The 22227-nt window shown below is 36.9% G+C and overlaps 1 protein-coding gene across 1 annotated transcript in view; it reads right to left on the bottom strand.

Annotated features, from left to right (window-relative positions):
- GULP1 (GULP PTB domain containing engulfment adaptor 1) overlaps nucleotides 1-22227 on the bottom strand; it is a 108459-nt gene that overhangs the window by 49412 nt on the left and 36820 nt on the right. The window lies entirely within an intron of this gene.

Genomic DNA, 22227 nt, shown 5'->3' with positions numbered 1-22227 from the left:
ACACCTGTTAATATACAAAGCATGGTACTTCAAAGGGACCTTACCATTTGTTTATTGGTACACTGAAATGCCTTTACATCCTTATCTTCTACTATACTATTATGAAAAGTAAGATAATCCTGCCCGAACTGCATCTGTGTAATAATTTAATTAATTTTGAATTGCCCAATTTTCACATTGAGGTACAGTTGATTTAAGTCACACCATGTACCTGCATATGCCAAAGCAATGCTAGCAAGAAAGAACAAACCCCCTTTTTTCCCTAAAGTACACAATTTTCTGTGTGACACGATGCAGAGGTATGTATAATTTTTAAGTCTTAGCAGTTTCAAAAGGAACTTAAATTTGCCAAGCTACAGACACTTTCAACATAGTAACTCTGAAATTTTTAATTTTATTAAAATTTCAAAACATGTTTACTGTAGTCAATGTGCTCAAGCTGTACTCCTGCAAAGAAACTTTGCAGCTTTACCAGTAATTAAGTCTCATTAGAAATTTGCCACTGACTCTGAAATATGATGTGCCATCTTGAATACAACAGTGTGTAAATCAAAACACCACGCACATCTGCTGTCAATATTCTCTACTATTACAATTCCCCAGCTAGGAGACCAAGGTTTTGTAATAAAAAAGCAGAAACCTCTATTATTGATTTGATGTCTTTCATGCAACATCTCCGATTATTTTAAATAGAGAGCGTGTTCTTCCCTGGAAAAGTGACAATTGCAGAAAATTATAGAGAAAGAAGAATGATTCTTGGACAGTATGGATACTACACGTGAAAGAGACAGAAATATGAGTGAACATAGGTGAGCAAATGTATGAGAGGGGTGGGGGAAGTTAACCAACAGCTTAAATGGACAAGAAAGAAAGAAGATAGAGTCAAAAGAGAATCCAAGAGGAATGTCAATAATACCAGGTGCCTGTACACAAGCGTATTTAAACACCACAGGCTCGGCACAACACAAGAGGTAGAAGTATAATTGCTGTAAAGTTTGTGAGCAGGCCAGGGTACATTATACACAGTACAGGAATCCTGCATAAGCACAGGAAATAGCAGCTGCAAGTGTGGACCAGGCTCAAGGAACAGAGAATACAGGTCACTGATGCCCACGGTGAGGTGGAAGACGGCTGAGCGTACTTCACAGAATGATTTGAGTTGGAAGGGACCTCGAAGATCATCTAGTTCCAACCCCCCTGCCATGGGCAGGGACACCCTCCACTACAACAGGTTGCCCAAAGCCTCATCCAACCTGGCCTTGAACACTTCCAGGGATGGGGCAGCCACGACTTCTCTGGGCAACCTGTTCCACTACCTCACCATCCTCAGAAGGAAAAATTTCTTCCTTATATCTAATCTAAATCTCCCCTCTTTCAGTTTAAAGCCATTGCCCCTTGTCCTATCACTACATGCCCTTGTAAAAAGTCCCTCTCCAGCTTTCCTGTAGACCCCCTTTAAGTCCTGGAAGGCTGCAATAAGATCACCCTGGAGCCTTCTCCAGGCTGAACAGCACCAACTCTCTCAGCCTGTCTTCATAGCAGAGGTGTTCCAGCCCTCGGATCATCTTTGTGGCCCTCCTCTGGACTCGCTCCAGCAGCTCCATGTCCTTCTTGTGTTGTGCATGCTTCCTTATATTTGTGTAGTTTGGAAACTGGCAGCTCCAGAGGCATTATCAATGTAAGAAGCCTGTACTTCTTGATACAGATTTAGGGCCAGGTCTTGGGTAGAATCGTGTCAGGTACACTTCTAGATGTCCCGAGGTACGCTGTCTCACCTGCGGCCGCTTCTCCAGAAGAGCACAGGGCTGACCTATGTTTCTTTTTTGCCTACTTCCATCCAGATGACTGAGATCTGAGACAGCAAAAGATATCTCAAAAGCAGTAGAGTAATTTCCTCTCCCCTTTCCTTTCAGCTATCTCGCTCCAACTTAAGGTCCAAGAAAGATGAAGGTATCTTCGCTGTATTCAGCAAATCCCAGAGGCAGACCAATCTTTCCATGAACAGTGACTTCCATAAATACGGTTCTCCCTGGGGCTTGTACCACATGCTAATTCACATTAGAAATTTTAAGCACAAAATTAAGCTTCTGCCATATCTGGGGAATCTGCTAAATGTCACTGAATTTTTAAGCCCATAGTAACGTTTCCAAAATCAGAAATTATCATTTCTTATGGAGAGGAGGGATAAGTAAACATCTAAATAGAAAGAAAAACTATTGAAAGCACAGGTCTAAATGACTGACAAAACCTGAATAAACACATATTAATTGGGTTTACTCATCAAGTCACAAAAGAAATAAACAGTCAAGACACCAAGTATACGGAAACATCATGAGCATTATATCAATATTTATGGAACACAACCAATCAAAATTCCTCCAGTCACGTGCAATGTGCCGTCTTCCAGATGACTATGGGTTTTTACATTAAGTATCACTACCGAAATTTTTGTTGCTCTCCGTGGTTTTGAACTGGATGTGGAATTAGAGCTTATGCTTAAGACACTACTCAGCGCAGGAAAATGCAGTAACACACATTTAATCCAGAAATACAAGGAAGATTTGAAGGTTAAATGTTAAAATCAAACACAGACAACGAAACCATGCCATGGGTCGCATTGTTTGTATCTGATATCTCTGTTAACTGCATTTTTTTTTTGTTGTTTTTATTCAGGTAAGCTCAAATTTTAGTTATAACTGCTTACACATTTCATGCCTTCATAAGCATTGTCATTTAATTTATTTATTTATTTTTAGTAAGAGTAATAAAGAGAAACAGCAATTAAGAGCAAATATTCTGAATATTTGTATTACTTAGACTGGTCTATTTTAAGGCAAAATAGTAACAGAATTTCAAATCACAACGTGTTGTTTTCTAATTACAACAAAAGAATAACTATGCAATATAGGTTTAACATATGGCTAACATATGAATTGGACACTTTTTCTTCCTTGCTTTTTCATCTGCTCTGTGCCTTTTCTGTGTCATCTCCTCTATCATTGTATTTTGTTCAATATTAGGTACCAATTACTATGACATTACTCATGATAGTTAAGCTAAGCAAACACATGCATATTTGCCAAGCTGAGATTTTAGATGACAAGCTCAATGTGACGAAGGCATCTGTGTTTGTATAATCCCTAACACAATGGATGCGCTGCCACCTCTGGAATTTCTAAAGTAAGTAACTAATAACTAATTCACCATCCTCATGAAATGGGGAGGTGGCCATTTCATTATGGTCTTTTCATCAGATTTTTCTCACCAAATCTCACACAGAGAACAAATATTTGTTGTATCAGGAATTTGGTACAGCTGTGGCACGAATAGCATAAATATTCATCGTGGAAGAGTTCCTGTAACAAAAATTTCAAAGCAAAATTGGTAAATATCAAACTTCTCTTTCCAAGATCAGGCTCCTTTAGAAAGCAGTATTGATGCAGAATTCTAGATGGGAACTTTGAAAGTCAGCGATTGCTTTGATCACTTCAGGTTCCCTCGCACAGCTACGGGCCTTCTGCAGAGCCGGATGATCAGCAACAACAACAACATGCGATGTAACCGTTCCTGAGAGCCAAGCTAATGCGACCCCTACACTTCATTGCAGAAGACAGTAACAGAAAACAATGTAGCAGTTCCCCTTCAGACCATTCAGTATTAATCCCATATGCAAAGTAATAAAGAATTAAAATTCTTAAGTGTTCATTAACAAATACATAATAGAGATGAAAAACATTTACGTACGATTGCTACATGCATCTACTACTTCCAGCTACTAAAAGGGTTATTCTTCAAGTTGGTGTACTTCATGCACAACAAGCCAATTCAAACAGAAATGATCAGTAGATTACGCATGCCACTAGACTCATCTTTTTAAATAATTATGTATTATTAAGCTTAGTGGTAAGGAGAAGTTCACCATAATCATACTGAGTTTCAGTTGGGTACTTAAGAAGTTTGAAGAGGATGACATTTAATATTTTGTATAACACAAACCAAGCTAAGGTAATGTTTTCCCCATATAAATTACTACACATTTTTCATTGCAGCCTGTCAGTCTTTCAAACACATTCCCTACAAAATGGATGAAAGGTTATTTTTCTAATATTTACTCATTCTGATCTTGCTTGTGGCTGTCTATAATCAGAAATAACTTTTGTGAGGTCAATGGATCTTATCAGCCAAAACAGTTTAACTGTTCCTTAAAAGTACATGAAGGCTTGTTCCTCCCTCAGTGATGTTTGCCATTAAGTGAGCTGTTGACCAGCCATATACAAGATAAACACCTCAGATCAAACTGTTTATAATGTAACATTAGCAGTCGACCAGATGTGCTCGCTCCTCATGCAAAGATTTGCAAGATAGTGCAGCTGTGGAGAATTAGCTGGCACTATTTCATCATAATAGAATCAACAGAAGTCTTATCATTGACAGCAACTGGGAGAATAATTCAGCCCTGTAATTGCCCTTTGTGGGGAACGTCTCTTCCTTCAGAAAATAGGTGAAATGAAAATTTTCCTGTGCATTTAACTTCAGCAAAACATGATTTGGTCCAATTCCATAGTGAAATTATTAAAAAATGCTTTTATAGTTATACTTTGTCTGGAGAAACTATTAGAAGAAAAGGTAAATCTTTTTTACTTTTATTTTGCTGACTCAACTAAATGTCAATTCAAATGCAGGACAATATCAGGCATTCAGAATCATTTACAGTTCTGACAAGTCTCTATTGCTGTTATTACATGTCCAATAGCTGTTAGTAATGTCAGGTGAATTGTTTGTTAAGGTTAACAGTTCACTTTTGTTCCTTGCTGTTAACAAGACACTCTCCAGTAATTATTCGCCCTACACTTTGACCCCCAACATTCTACTTCTTTTACATACAAAATATATCCAGCTGCTTTTCTTCAAAACTTAGAGGGAAGACATAAAAAAAACATATCCATCCTTTGGAAAAGTTAGTTTTACCAGGATAAAAAAAAAATAAAAATCACTAAACCTAAAACTTGACTAAGAAATAGTTTTAAGTGCCCTTTTGAATATTTAACTTCCACTCTTCCAGTAGAGAGCAGTGCAGGATATTTTAATAATAAAACATCATTATTTTCTTTTGTAATCACATTTCGATCTTTAAAAAAATCCTCAGTCTTTCACAGTGCCACATTTCTTTATTACTCTGAAAGCCCTGAACATTAGAAGTCATCTTTTATGCAGATTTAAATGTTATTATTTGAAAAAAGTACTTACCAAACTCATACAATAAAGAAAGGAAAAAAGCAATGCAAAATTGCTGGACACTTGCTGCCAAAATTTGACAAATTAGCTGTTTCTACAGCAGAGGTTGAAGAGATGTTGATTTACTGATGAAAGGAAGACAAACATATCGACATTCTGGTAACGTCAGAATGACAGTATTTAATATAAAACAAGAACGAAAGAGAAGCAGGACCGGTTTTGAAGCTATGCAGCAAACAGATGAACAAACGTCTATGCTATTAATCACTTCCCAAGACATGAACAGTTTTTGCTCAGCCTTGCATTCGTGAGTCTCCTCCATCAATTGAACAGTAGAAAAACAGTATGGACTATAAAATACACACATCTCTTTGGGGTTCCTTCTCTTTCCCCACCCTACAGACCAGTTCTCTACCTGTAACAGACTTCTTGGTTCTCTCTTGATACATGTTTTTGCCAGAGTATACAAAGGTTTGTTTTTTTTCCCTTTTGGGGAGTCCTTCTCTGAAGACACTTTAAAAACAACTGCCTCTGCCAGGCATGATTGCTGCTCAAATAAGAGCAGAAATCAAACTCACCATGTGAGAGTAGGAGAGAGGAAAGTGCCACAGACATCAGCACATTCTCTGAATATCCCCTGCTTGTCGGACATGTAAATGTTCTACACAAATGGTAACTCCGATGCAGGAGAAAAATTCTGCTAATTTTTCTGAGGAAGTGTTCAAGTACTATTTACGAAAAAGGAAAGAATGCATGATTAAAAATGTAAAGAAAGAAGAGTCTTCTATGAAAATCTTCTAATGGAAATAAAATATGACCAGGTATTTCATCCATCAGTAGAATTAAGCCAAATGCATGTGAGAAAATAGAGAGGTGAAAATACTTAGAGTAATCAAGATCTAAAGAGAGAAAAATCTATTTGATGAGATATTGAAATGTTAGGGGGGAAAACAGAGCATTAGAGAAAGGGCTGTAAAATAATTAGGTAACTCAACAAAAGAATCTTCCAGATGTGGTGATGTAAAAAGCATATTGTGCTTAATTTTAAGCAACCTCTTAACAAGCTGCACTAGTTTAATTTGAACTTTCTTCTCTTCTGTAGAACTGAAGTAACTAAAAACTCTTCATTATCAAATGAGTAAGCAATCATCTCAGTCTTCAAATTTGGAACTATGACTAAATAATAAAGAAGATAATTTGATAACTAAAGCTTAACATATCTTGGAAGAATTTATGAACACAGACCACCAGGAGCTCACCAGGCTCTGGATGTGGTTCTTGCAAGGAACTCAAATGTCTGGAAGCAGGAACATCTAGAAATCTTCTGGTGAAGATGCCTGAGAAACTGATGACATATGGCAGTCCTAACCCTGCCTACACCTGTCTTCTAATCCATGTTTAGATTTGATGAGAAGAGACATGATATAGCTGCACACTGGGAAGAAACCTGAAGCGTGGTCCAAGTAAGCAGAATCTAGCTTGGTGGAATTTTAAAAGCAAAAGAATGAGAATAATTACGCCAGGTCATATTCTTCCTCAAGTCCCACTGTATTTTAATCCACAGGCAGATGGGTAAAACAGATGGGCACAGGAAAAGGAAAACACAGTAGAAGCATACATTTATGTTCATGTAACTAGTTTGTTTGTAAGCAGAACTTCATGAGAATTTAGGACACACTTTGTAAAGGATCAAAACTTAGACTTTCTCCAGAGAGATCAGTGTGGTCATACACTAAGGGGGCTATCAAGAAGGATATACTTAACATTAAATCAGATAGCAACACAGCTACCAAAGCTGTTCTCTGCATAAAAATGTCCAATCCTAAAGGTAAAATAACGTTAAGAGATACAGCTAGTACCTCCAAAAGGAAGATAAGAGCAGGCTGGAATACAGAAACAAAGCAGAAAATGTAAAAAGCTTATCTTGTAAAGACTGTCACTGTAGAGAATACCAGTTGTACAAGAAAAAACTTTCAGTATTTGTTCAGTCCCTCAATCTACACAGCACTTCAGAAGCACATCTCAAACTATATCATGTCCTGAAGAGCTGTCAGGCTGAATCTGAAGATTATAATGAAGCTGGGTGGTGTACGCTGTTCTCCCATCGCACACACCATTATCAGCCACCTTACAGCTACCCAGATTTTAGCCACAGGAGGAGAATAAACACAGCTAGATGCAGACTTACTTCCATCTCAAACAAATGGATGAGGAAAAAGTGGTTCTTTGGCTCTGCTCTGCAGACTTGTTAGCTGGAGCTAACAGCTCACTGCTGGTAGAAGTGAGCTCTACATTCCCTCTCAGTAGAGGCAGGAGCAAGGGAGTAATAGGAATATCCCTTAGGGATACTCCAGTTTGGAACAAAAAACCCAGCAAGCTCAAATAATTTTCAGAAAGTTCTTCAAAAACTTTTGATGTGTGGGAAAAGATCTTCAAAAGGAAGGTTTTAACAGTGCACGAATGACAGCGACGCTAACATTAGTCGTATATCATACTGAAGGTCTGTTTTAAGCCCAGGTGCCCCTCCCATAGCAGATAAATAAACACAAAAAATAATCAGAGAGAATATTTGGCATGAAAGAAACAAGGGCAGGGGAAGACAGTAGTGACAGCAAATTTATCACTGGAGGAAAAGAATTTCATATACATTCCCAAGTTGTGATTGGGACACAAGCATTCTTTCGACAGCAGTCTGTCTTCGTGTGTGCTGCAATGTTCGCTAACCTTCACATGGAAGAATCATGTGCTCAGAGATTGGATAAAAAGAAAGGGTAAATTAAAGAACAACACACTTCCAAACTTTGTCCTCTGGGTTTCAATTTGGATATTTTCAGTGTTTCCAGTTTTGACTTCTACACATGGGAACAGATTTTTTTTTTTTTTTTTTTTTCAGAAGCATCTGTCATATCCTTTTATTGCAACAGGAGATGTCTGTGGGTAATTCAAAGGCACCATCTTCAAGTTATTATAGGTTCTTTACTTCAATACAGAAAGTGATAACACTTAACAGAGATTCATCTAGCATCAAACAATGGCATCACACTACGATCTTCTGTTTCTCCACTGCTATTCATCAACTTTCCAGAGCCTCCTGAAGTGTATCGGTGTTACTGCCTGGAAGTTTTAGGATAACTAACAAGACAGAACTCATCAAATGAGCATACTGTTGACTAACGTGATCTAGGTTGATATACCTCATCGTTCTGACTTGCCTCTGACTTCCCTAGAAAACAACTGAGCCATCCAACTACAAATGCTGAATAACATCCTTGCTAGCTCCTGCAATCCTCTGTCATTACTTTCATACTAGTTTAGATTTTATTCAGCCTCCGACCTCCAAGAACTAAGAACTGGCAACTCTAAATTCACTGTTGAATCTTAAAATATAGTACTTCTCTATTTCTGTAAGAGTTATCATTATTGAACCAACGTTCAGTGAATGTGATTATTCAAATAGATTATACTTCTCATAAGGTGGGTGCACAGAGAAGGGTACCTGTACATTCACAAGAACCGTTCTGTATCCAGATTGGGAAAACAGAACCAGTTATCAAATATGGTAGTTCCTTTAGAAAGGTATATTCCAAACACAAAGCATCTCTGATACTCAATGAAGACATATAATACTGCTTGAATGCCTCAATTCAGAAAATTTGTATTCCTGACTGGATTGTTCTCTGTAAAAAATTATTTACTTTACCTTAACTGAAGGGAGCCCACCTAAAAATAATTCATATTCACTATTTTAAACATCAAATTTTGAGCTTTAGAAGTGCATAACAACAGAGCGGACAGATTTTTGAGCTTTGAAAGTCCATAATTAGACAGTAGACTTAGTTCTGCACCACAGGAATTGGACTCAACTCAGGCATCATTTCTTTATGGAAATAGTAAAGTCAGACTAAGCCCACACATTTACCGAAATACCATTTTTCACCAAGTCCTAGATATTTTCAAATGTTTTAATGTAAGAAACTTGACATCTTGTTTGCATTTTTCATAAACCAGATGCCAATACAGTGATTAATAATCACTGATACAGTGATTTAATTTTTTAACCATAAGACACAACAAATCCTATATTCCACTCGAATGTGCTGAAGTAGTACAAACAGTTCTGCATCTACAGACTCTTGCAAAGATGTCAAATGTGCTGTTAGAAACTTTAGAACACAGAGACCACCTTTGATTTAATTCCCACTCGATGTATGCGGATGCTAGCTAGCAACACTGGCAAGTTCAGAGGAACTCCACAGCAGTGTGAAAAAATGTTTTCGTTGTTACTACTTGTATAAACCCACTAGCCCACCCTAACTGAGGTTACAGTTCATTTTCTGCAGCATTACCGTAAAGCCAAAGGACTCATCTCCCCCTCCCTCACTCCCTCAAAAAAACTCCCATCTAGTACAACGCTGCAATTAAAGGCACAGCAAGATCAAGATCCCAAGTGCTAGTATTCTCACAGCAACTTTCTAAGAGTTACCACTATAACACCCTGCATAAGACATGCAAAACTGTTGTCCTATTTTTTGGTTCTGTTTTGCCCTGCTGTATCAACTCACTGGTTTTCATAATGTCACTGGTCCTTTAACTGTAGCATGCGCTGGCCTGCTCTGTGTTAGAATTCTGCAGGCTATCTAGCTTTTTTTCACAAAATATAGCAAGTTAAAGTCTGAACTCAGTGTTCTCAAGCTCCATCTGTCCTTCTGACTTTTTCTTTCCTGTTGCAAATACTCAGCCCATCAACCAAAACCTCCCTAAGAACAACGAAAACCGAACCGAGATGACAAAAAACCCTTACGAAGATACAAGCTATGTCATCAAGTATTCAGTAACAAAACCAATCTTAGTTCATAAAACTGGCAAAAACATTCTGCTTTACCAGTAAGATGAAGCTTTCTAAAATTCAGAGCATTTTGATTAATTTAGAACTTCTTTAACAGAGTGAGGCAGCTGAATTAGAGGTGCACCTCTGAGCCACATAAGTAAACAGGCCATGATGTCATTCAGAAAGTGGCTGTTCCTTCAACGAGATATTTCCCAGATGACTTCATTATTATGCACAAATCTCAGCAGAGGCTTCGGATTCTTTCTTTCAAAACAACATGCACAAGAACAGCCAGGAGTTTCTATATGCCCTTTCAAGGTAGGATTGTGCAATTCTGATCGTTCAGCTTGCAATAACTTCTTCAGACTGAAGCTGGGACACAAAACCATCAGAGCCTTTCTCTGTTCAAATTCAATAAACTTTACAAGTTGGGGGGGGTGGGGCGGGGGGGGGGGAGAGGGGGAGAGAGAGAGAGAGAATGTGTGTATATAAATATAAAAATAGAAAAATGGCAAAGTATTGAAGTTACTCTTCTGTATTGAAAAATATTAACAATATCTTAGAAAAGCAGAGATACAATTTCACAGCATTTTCAATTTTGTGAATAAAGTTTATTTTGCTCTAAACTAATTTCTACCTTCTTTGTCCTTGACTTGCATGATAATGCTGAACTTTTAGTACTACGCTTTTTTGCCATAGCAACATAGAATGACATTATAAACACAGAAACAGGAATTCCCTGAAAACAGAAGATGTCACAGTTAGAAACAAAATTCTCATTGAAACACAAATAACCTTAGTAATAAGAACAAATAACTATTGTCCCTTACTCCCAGTTTACTGAAGCCCTTTTCCAGTTTAATGTGAAATATGGAATTGCCTGTTTTAAGGACATTGCATCTCTTCTGAGTCAGGACTTAATACTGTGAGCCTTCCTGCACCATAGATTAAAATAAATGACTCCTGTTTTAATTCTTGATTCATAGAAACACTTGGCTGTCAAACAGAGGACAAGCAGTGCACCAGAAAATAGTTACTCTAGAGAATCATGAATGTGTGGAGCTTGTGCTTTAGATTTAGTAGCCTAGAAATTTAACACCACTTTTGGTAATTTTTTCATGCAAGAGAAATTTTGAACTTAATATGAATGTTTTCTTTTACTACAGAAGATCACCTGCTCTTTAAATTCTAGTATTATAATTACTTCAGTGTGTAGCAAATAATTTATACATACATTCTACAGGGGAGATAATGGACATCACAGGACAGGTATATGTACTGAAGTGTATTAAAGGACAGAAACGTGAAGTGTGAACTACCTTTGTTGGCTTTCTTGTTCTGTTTTTTGTTTCCTAAACTGTAGAGCTCTTATACAGAGAACCATTACATTCTTAGAAAAAAGAATGAGCCTAAAATTTTTTTAGCAAAGAAAATATGCTGAGTCAGTATGTAAAATGTAATCCATAATCACACAGATAATCTACAAGAATGTGCTAAAATTAATGCCATATTCACAAAAATTAAAAGACGCATTTTGATATAAGCGGCAAAGAAAAGGTCTGTGTTTAACTAAAAATGTCATTTTTTAATTTGCTCCTAAAAACTACTTCCTAAGCTCCATCTACTACTTTAAATCTATTGTTAACACAAATTACAACTGTAGACGTCTTCTTGAGTTACTGTATTCACAGAATACCCTCAGAAATGTTCAGACAATATTTGACTGGGGTAGCCAGGTAAAAATCAGATTAGCTGTCTATCTGTGGAAGTTAAAGAGAGAGAAACTTCATGCAGCAGAGAAGAAAAACAGAAAAACACTGAGGATAAAGCAGAGTAGTAGTTGTGACCCCAAAATTGCATCATCTTTGAAGTTCTGAGAAAATGTTTTTAAATAAAATGGGTATCTTGTGGCAAAAGAAAAAGGACAGGGAAACCAGCACTGGTTCGGGGTGTTTTTTTTACTTGAACTGAAAGGAGGTAATACCATAAAAAAAGCATACCTAGGAGTCAAGCTGAAAGAAAAAATGAAAAACAGAGGCTGGACTGTACTGGAACATACGGAAGCTTAAGACTAAATGGATGGCACTTAAACACAGCAGTTTGATAGCATTTTCATCTACTACAGGTTCATGGCTGCAGTATAGGATAACCTATTAAATGATCTTCAGGAATCACATTTAAGGTTTTTATGGAATAACATAACGGAAATCTTTCTTTTGAACTCTGGGAACATACCCTTAACATATCTCTGCCTCATTATCCATGAATGTCTTGCCTGCATAAAAGTAAAATCCTACTCTGAATCCCTCTCCTTCAATTCCATCACAGATTCTGGAAGCAAGTACTACACAGGCAGTGAGCCTCCACAACAAAAGCACTTCTTACATTGGTTTAGCTGTACTGGATCTTTCCCTTTTCCTACACGTAACTGGAAGTGTCTTCTGTGTGGATGATCATTGTCTTATGAACCTGTTTGTACTCTCTCGTTAATCTGTTTTTTCTTCACAGAATCTCACATGAAAGCCAGCTATGAAACATTTGCGATCACTATAATTCAACACTTGGTCTTCAGGTACTTCAAGAATACGAGTAACAGTTTTTCCAAAACCTAGCTAGGATGAGAGAAATCATTTATTTTAAAAAATACTTAGAACAGAAAAAACTGCCTCTTTAAGCTACTGTTCTCTAGATATTTAAAACAAATTTGCAGAGCACTACCTAAACAGAGGAAATATTTTTCCGTCTAAACAATACAAATTAGGGAATTGGATTTTTTATGAGAAAGATTATTTTAGCAAACTGCAAAAATGTCAATAATGACTACTTCAACCTGACAAAAACAGACAGGAAACGAAACCATTACTATCATAACCTTAACATCCATCAGTAGATGAGATGGACATCTCAGATGAACTGTTCTAAGAGAACATAACTGAGCTGGAAAGTAATTTATAAATTGTTTTACAATGGCAATTAATCCAACATTAATGTCGGCTGTCACTTCTTACTTCATAAAAAAATTTACACTTTTCAATAAAAGACATATTCTGGTGCTGAAGTAGTAAAACTAATCTAGTCTAGATCGTTATAGTGATACTTGCACTGTTAGGTGAACATAAAATAAGAAAACAGTGTATTTTAAAATCCTTCATATAAGGATTTAGAGTCTTCTTTAAATAGCAACATAATCCTTTTTACTAAGAGAGCAGGTCTTGAGAATTTATTTAGTCTTGAACTCAAGGCACTGCAGTAGAATATAAAATTTGGGATCTGATTTGAGAACAGAGATTTGGGGCAGATTTGCAGAAAACCTCTAGTATTATGTCAGTTTCCTATCTTTAAACTGAGGATCATAATTCACCTATTTCTTGTCTGCATTATTTAATTATGCTAACTGAGAAGAAAGTTCATGAGAGCCAATTCCAAGGTCTTCTGTTGCTTACTTACTCTGAACTTTGATCTATGACTATTTGCATCAGGGTAGCACCTAGAGCCTCCATCTCATTATTCTAGAGGCTGTACAAACATCAAAAAGATAGCCCTTAGCTTCAAAGAATTTATCATCTGATGAACTGTAATAAATTACACTAACCTCTTGAAAATGCGCAGCACAATTTCAGTTAGTTACTGGCAAAAATCAACCCAAAACATTGAGCCCCATTCTTCCTGATACACGTCATTCTAACAGCAAATACTAATAACAAGTAAAAAGCTACAACTAGTACAAAATGAACAGAGCACTCTCCGAAAATAAAAAACATGTGAAGAAGTCCAACTTTCCCACCTCCCTCTCTTCTGGTTACCCAAAGGCAAGAGGGGGAAGATCGCAAGCCCCTGAAATACATCACTAAAGGAGGAAGTAGGATTCACCTGACCACATACCAAAGCAAGACCACTTGTACTGTCATTTAAACATCTATTAAGAAAAAAATCAAACCAAAACTCAAACCCAAAACCTGTATGTAGTTTTAAACCTTTTAAAATTGATTTGAACAATAAATATGCCCATGCGATTTGGTGAATGTTTTTTCATCTTGAGAATGAGTTTGCTTTTAATAGTTGCAGTTCTTCAAAGCCTCGTGAACTGCATGTTGAGATATGGCCTCTAAATTCTGACTCAGGAGGACCTACACATTCCTGACTTCAATGGATTTTCAGCAATAATCCTATATTCAGGAGTAAACAAGACTTCCCTCCCACTTAATCTTATTATCAGAATGCTCTAATTAATGTTATTTGCTGAGATACTTCATTCTGTCTCCCTACTATCTCCCGTTTCAAAAGCACGTTAAGTGCTACAGCAATAGTATGAGATACAGCTTAGGGACATTTTCAGTCCATGCTTCAAATTACCTGTTCCTTCAAATGCAACCCTTGGTTCCACACATATCATTAAGATTTTATGTATATCCTTGTTTCCACTTCTTCCCTCTTTTCAGTAATACTACAGTAACAAAATGAAAAACAACTTGTAAAACCACAAGTTTCCCTTAAGGAATCAGAAAGAAGAAAATATTACTTATGCAAAAATATGGAGTAGGAAAAAGAGTTAGAGTTTAGACCAATGAAACCCAGCACTTTCTCTCTTTTAGCAGCCAGTAATAATTTCTAGTGAAAATGAAAAACATTTTAACAAAGCTTTACAAATTAGTTCATGCAAATATTTTTCTTTGCTACATCCCAAACCAGAAGTTAGTAGTTCCTCTAGTAATTACTAGTTACACCTAAAGTTCTCAGGTTCAAAGTTAAGAATGCTTTTTAAGATAGGCTAAGGTTGGCTTTACGCTTTCTGAATCAGTATTGAAGGAGGCATTTCTGAGAGAAATATTTATTACAGTTCAGGATCCACAACTGACTAGTGTACATTATTATTCTATTAGAGATAACAAAGTCAGACATCACAGCTGGTGACTTGTCCAATGGTTTCTTGAGGATGGATCCTCATGGAGATCAGTATGTGTGAAACTTCTTTTCTGAACAGTGAGCAGCCTGGCTGCTGGACAGATTCCTATAGTCTTGGTTTTGTTGGCAAAATTTATGTCCTTGTAGAAGTTTCTGTTCAAAAAGTTGTGCCATTCTCTTATTTTCTATCATCCAGTTTTATTTTTTTCGTGACAGTTTCCTAATTATTTTTGGTGAATAGTAGACGTAAGAAGGCGTCAGTAGCTCCATAAACATAGCAAAGGCTGAGGGAACAGAAATATCCAGCTTTGTCGAAAGCAGACATGGGCGATGAGGAGGAGTTAATTCAACTGCAGGCCTGATTCTAATTTGAAGCAAGAACATTCTATAAACCGCTGTGGACCACCTAGTCCATAAGTACCATAATCCAAATGTTTGAAATCTACAGCCTATTAGTTCCAATGTGAGACATGCAACTCACTTGACAGTCCAGAGGCTAAAAAGCCTGCTTAAAGAAACCTCACATTCTCACAGCTGACAGCTCACATGGAAATACAACTGTGCAGAAAGAATCCCCAGAGGGCATACTAATGAGGGTAATTGGTAGTTTCAAGCAGACTTAAGGAGAGGCAAGGGAATAAATATCAGCATCAGAGAAGGAAAATACAGAGATGGAGACAGTTGCGCAAATCTTTGCTGACCTTAAGTTTTAAGAAATTCCATCCTTCTTCTTTGCAGGTTTTTTTTTTGTTAATTCTGTTTGGGTGAACCTCTGAGTTTTGTTCAGTTGTCTCGAACAGACGTTCATATCACTCACTGCCTGTTAGGCAATTGGTGCCTGCTCTTGCCCGGTGCTGAGGAACTCATGATTCTGAGTATCTTTCACAGCAAAGTCAAGATTTATACTCAAATACTAATTGATATTTTTTTCTTAAGAATAAGAAAATGACAATATAAAAGTTGTTACAAAGCTTCTAATGATTTTTGAGTCTTTTGTCTCAACGGACTCATTGCTCAGCTCTTTTGAGACATACTGGGGAAGGGCAGTGATGTGTCTGCGTAAAATTTATTTTACAACTTGTAGTTAACACAGTATCTTTAGAAATAAGCTTTACATGCTGTGTTCAATACTAAATGCCATATTATGAAGAACTGTTGTTGAAAGATGGTTGCTATTACTACTATAGAAAAACTTCTACTTGCCTTTTCTGTGTATCATACATATAAATAAATACATTATTGTACTTCCAAAACTTGTTGGATAAACCCTTCAATATATGGTTATCTTACATTCCAACAAACAGCTCTTCTACACCAAGACTACTGGAAAGAATCATAATTTATAGAACAAAAATAATCTAAAGAATGTACCTGACACAGACAGATCTCAGGTACCATGTTGTTAACCAGTGTACTCTTAGCCATGCCATCAACACGAAGTCTTCCTAACTGCAGGCCATGCCAGATAAATCAATACTACAGAAACCCCCTGCTGCAGATATTCAGACTTCCCAAAACAATGCACACACCCAGAAGATTCAAATCTCACAGCAAAAGGCTACAAAAAGCTTTGAGCCAGAAAGAAGTTTCCCATATATATAAAAACTATGTGCCTCATAATCCAGAAGTCATAAAAACTCCTGAAGTTTCACACTCCAGCTCCTCTGATCCCAAGATGAAAGAAAGTAACAATATCCCATTCTTAAAGTAAAACCAAACATAAAGCTTAAAATTACATCTAGGTCTGATTCCTCTCCATATTCAAAGAAACTGAGAAATCTAGCAACAATCTGTGCTCCAGAAACTTTAGAATCCTAGTTCCTAACACTAACCACAACCCTCTACAACAAAGAGACCAGCTCCGTAGTAAGCAGCAATACACAGCCATTTTCTGTACGGGCACACCAACAAGGCTGTCTTCAAAATAAATTAGGTCCTTGCAGTTTTATTGTCTCCCCTAAGCTGAATTCACACTTTGAGGCCTAAACCAAACCTAACTGGAATGTGAAAGATAGCTATATCAAATGCTACAGAAGCAGAAGTCTCTTAGCAAGACAGCAACATCAACATTCCTCTCAAAGCCATGGGTCATGAAGTTAGACTTCATAACTCTCAAAAGCATTCCTGGATGCCTTAACAGCTCATGGAGCAATCATCTGGACTGCCCAATGCCTGACACCACTCGGATACAAAAGGGAGTGTATGGAAGGTGGACACGGGGACAGGCTACTTGGGAGGAATACAGAAACATTTTCTAGGCATGCAGCGATGAACTTAGGAAAGCCAAATCTTAGCTGGAGTTGAAACTGGTGAGGGATGCGAAAGGCAATGAGAGGGTTTGGAAAAAGGACCACAGTGTATGGCTAAGGGAGTTGCATCTGTCTAACTTGAAGATGATGAGGCTGGTGTATGTGCACACACGTGTGCAAGGTGAACAGTCGCGAGTTGCAGCAAAAGAAATTACAACTAGAAATAAGAAAAAAATCCACAATGACAGTGATTAAGTACTGGAACAAGCTGCCCAGAGTCTGCAAATTTCTGTCTCTGCAGGTATTTAAAGCTTGATTGTATGAGGCTCTGTTGCGTCTCACCCAATTTTGAAGTCAGGCTCTCATTTTCAGATGGGAATCAACTGGATCATTTCCAGAGGTCCCTTCCAACCTAAATTATTCTAGATGGATACATTTCAATTCCCAAAGTAAATCCTAATACAAATGCAAAGTAGTCAAATGAGAACTCTAACAATAAAGGAATCCTAAGGCATTCCATCTTTCTAAAATTGAGGATGCCTCAAAGTCCAACAATAAACTGAATCTTTTGCAGATTTGTATTTTCAAAACAGATTACAGTTGTTAGATATATCTACAGTGCCAAATAACTGATTCTAGAACTTTCTACCAAAAAATATCTCTAAAGCTGTTGGCTGATTAAAAATGTTTCCCTGATAAGAGAACTGAAACTCAGACTGCTCGAAGTCAGAGATGAGGAAAAAGACTGTAATTAAGCAGCCAGAGCGCTAACGAGAACGGATTGAAGGCCATCTAAGTGAGAGAAACAAAAAGATTGGATACAACTGAAACTTAAACTTCTGCAGAATAGGGAACACTCCAGGACTGTGGTAGGTTACACATCAGCTTCAATGCACACAAGGGGCTCTGTTCCAACCCTGCTTCACTACAGTTTTAATATATTACTTAATATGTTACTGAGAAAGGAATTTAAAACACTTTTCGGATCCTATGCTGCATACACTATCATTAATTGGTGTGATCTATTTTTTTTTCTTGCCTTGAAATTATAGTTTCCATCTCCTATCTGCATTGCAAATTCGTTTCATACTTGTAACTGAAATATGTCATACAGTATTTAGACATTAGAGCTATGTAGAGACCAAGGGATGATAAGCAAAACTTAAGAGGGAATGAGAGCTCTGGAGAATAGATCAAAAGCTACTGTTTTGTCTTTCAGTTGCATATATAGAATGTATTTTATATTTTTATACTTTTTATATGTGTATATATATAATGTATTTTTAAAAATACCAACATATTTATCTCACTCCTCCAATTAATTTAATTGATTTTTTAAATTATTTTTTTTACTAGAATCCACGAAAAAATATTTCACTGAAACACGTGTACTCTATTGATTGCTTTACCTGAGAAAGGAAATGAAACATTATACATTATAATAAATTGTCTTGCATTATTTTCTAAGTTTTGAAACCCTTTTTTGTTTTTATTAGCCCTGAGTGGGCAAATGATGATGCCACGCCAGATACAGATGTAGGGTAGGTGCAGCAAACAGGCTGTTTTCTGTGGTAGCAACCACCACGTGGTAGAGACCACACTGTTGCACAGTCTCCCCATTCACCTGGAGAGGAGTTTGCGAAAGTGCTGGGTGGACAAAACCAAAAAGGGTATTGGCCCTTACACTGACCGTAGTTCATGTTTGCCTAAAACTAGCTGGAGTATTTGTAAATGAAAAGTTAGGCATTAGGTGAAGCACCTTTATGAATCCTGTCTCTGCTTTCAGTACATACATGTATCCATCTTCATACTCATCCATCACACTGCAGAATTAGCAGTATGTTTACCTGGAGCATCCAGACATAAACCACTTCCCACTCCCACCCCTCCACTCCTCCAAGTGGCCAATACCTTGCCAAATTTTAATTACTTGGATCTAAGCATTCTGTCTCATGTATATGCCTCAAAATGATACACTTTTTTGCATTTATGTATGATATTGGGAGCTTCAGTCAAACCTAAAGCTCTCTGTGGAAGCTACACACTAACAGATCTTAAGAAAGAAAAATTGGAATTGCTCATAAATTTAATTTCTTTCTTGAAGCAGATCATCTTCTGGAAAATAAGAGTGGTTTGTAGAGCCTGAAGTTGTGCAGCTGGGTATTTTACATATAACTAACAGAGGGCTACAGACACCTGGAAAGAGACTACACACATGTCAAAACCGCACTGTTGCTATTCTGCAAACATTTCTAACTTTCTCAGCCAGTGTTGAGTTATAAAAGATACCAGCTCTCCCATCATAAACAAGTCACGTTTTTCAAAGCTTTTGGAGAAGCAATAGTAAATAGATGTGAAAGACAAAGCTTGGGTGCACATGCACACAGACACCATAAGCCACGTGCCCCTACTAATTCTTGCAAAACAATCTCAACGTGCTGGCGTGCAGAGTGCATGGTGGGCTACTCAAGCATAGGCAACGTGCATTCATGCAGTCTTTGAACTTGTGTGCATTCATATGCAGATGAGATACACAATGGTCTGCAAACACTATTGAACTTCCTTAACTGTACAGTGATACGCTATTGGCGGAAAGGATGGGGTGGGTTTGTGCTCAAAAGCCTGGACCAAGGCTCAGGAGGTGCAGGCTTAATTCTTGCCCCTTTACAAACTGGCTATGTAACCTCAGGCAAGACAGGCTGGCAGCTTTTCAAAAGTACTCGATACCCCATGGAGCCTTCTGAGGGACTAACAAATGTTCAGATTTTAAGGGAGCTGAAATATTCCCGGATTTTCACAGAGACAAATGACAACTGAAACTACTCGACGCTGAACAGTTAAAATGCAGCTCCCCTTGTTTAGCTACTTATACGAGATTATGTTTGTTGCTGTTGAGAGTTCAGATATAATTGTTCTGCATCACAGTCACCTATTCTGTAGGATATTTGTGGAGATATTGCTATCCTCTCCTACCCTTCTGCCATTTTAAATATGTAACCTCATAGGCAAGATGGAACAGGTAGGTCCACTTCCTTGAAGCAGAAAAGTCTGTTGACTGTACCCCCCTGCAGACTCAAAATGTTTTTATTTACACGATTATTCCATCTTCGGTATAATGACCCCCATGTTTAATGACTGTAATATATCAGAAACAACTATGTACAGATTTGCATTTCCTTATAAAATTATAATTTTCTGCTTTCATATTTCATTTGGATCTTTTTACAATACTCATTTTTCTTGTGCGTAAACACTAAATTAATTATGATTACATCCAAGACATTTTGATACTCTAATGAAAGTTAATTGGAATTAAGTTATTAATCCTAATTACAGTAAATGAAATGTGGGAAAATGAATTATTTCTTGTAAAGCTCTCTTCTATTTCATTAGTTTCTAATTTTCAACATTTCCATGTGTTATTTGGAATATATTGCTATATTTAACTTCACCACATAAAATTAAGTATACTTTTTCATAGCGTGCCTTGTTTCTTTGTTTACTTGGAAAAATCCATATACAATTTTCCCTTTGATATTCTTTCATTAACTACTTTACTGACGCAAAACCATCAATTAGAAGCAGCATGGTACTTCTGATATAAAACTTTTGCCCAAAATGCCTGCTCCAGAAAAGCATTATCTGCCATTCCTGAATGATAAAAAAGTTGAAGGAATAAGAAATTACATGAAGTTTAAAATCTACTGAGCTCTGTTAATTGCACTACAGTAAAGACTAATACTACCAGGTACGGTCAAGCAAGGTCTTTTTGCAGGGTATTTACTGATGTATTACTAATGCTTTTTCTTTTTTTTCTTTCTTTTTTTTTTTTTTTTTGCCTTTGCTACAGTTGCAATACAGGCCCAAGATATATATTTAATAATTGGAGCATCCACAAAACTGCACAACAATTCACAATTCATCATCACCAATAAACCCACAATAATACAAAGAAAGAGAGGTTTAACAGTCTTTTTTGGAGAAGGCTTTGCTTGTTTATCTTCAAAGTCTCAAATTCAAAGTTTGTCAAGAATCATAAATATACCTGTAACAATATAAAAAGTTTTAAAATTAAAGAAGCCTGAAGAAGACAATTAAGACAGTAGCTGTCTCAGCACTAGGAAGCCATCACGCCTCTTGGTAAAATAAACTCCCAAGGGTTTAACATTCCATCATGTTATCATATAAAACAGCAGCTCTTCAGCCTAGTGCAAGGTTAAAGCTACTGACTCTGTAGTATACTAGTAGCCAACATAAACACCAGGCTTGCAAAGCAGAACCTCTAATCTGCAATTAATGTGCATGTGGAAATTTGATATAAGTCAAAAAAAACAGCCAAGTGACTATAAAGAGGAATGTACAGACAAAAGTTACTACAAAGAGACATAGTAAACATTGCTATTCTGGACAGTGGCAACTTTTTATTACCAGAAAGATGCCCCTCAAGGTAGTATCAGTTATGTGATGACAACAATCAGTCCATTTTTAAAGTTGCAGTCATATTCCATTGTAAAGTCACATTTTGACCACTTTTGTTTTGGAGAAAAACTACTGGCCTAAAATCCAGAGAATTAACTTAAGGGCAAAATAGATCTTTTTTTCCCTACAATATGGAAAACAGAACATCTGTTTGTAGTTATGGAACATCACTGAAAAAAGATGACACAAAAGAGAAATTTTGGGTTGCCTTAACATTTTATATCCTGGTAACATAAAAAGCTTTTTGTTCAGTGAAAATTGCCATGCTGCTGTATCTGACTCCTGCCTCCCCATATTTAATAATATACTATCAAGATTCTAAATCATCTTTTTTGGGAAAAAAAAAAAAAAAAATCACCTGACCAAAATGCTTTCATTTGGAGTGACATATTTAAGAAAAATATAGGATCACAAAGTGATGGCAAAATTCAGTAAGCCCAGACTTCACCTCCAGAACATACCGAAATATGGAGAGTCGTCTTATCACTGCTTTCAGCAAGACCAAGACTGAGGACATCAGTAACATTAAAAAAA

This window comes from Tauraco erythrolophus, chromosome 8, assembly GCF_009769465.1.
Source record: "Tauraco erythrolophus isolate bTauEry1 chromosome 8, bTauEry1.pri, whole genome shotgun sequence".
Lineage (NCBI taxonomy): Eukaryota > Metazoa > Chordata > Aves > Musophagiformes > Musophagidae > Tauraco > Tauraco erythrolophus.
This window is presented reverse-complemented; position numbering and strand designations above follow the sequence as displayed.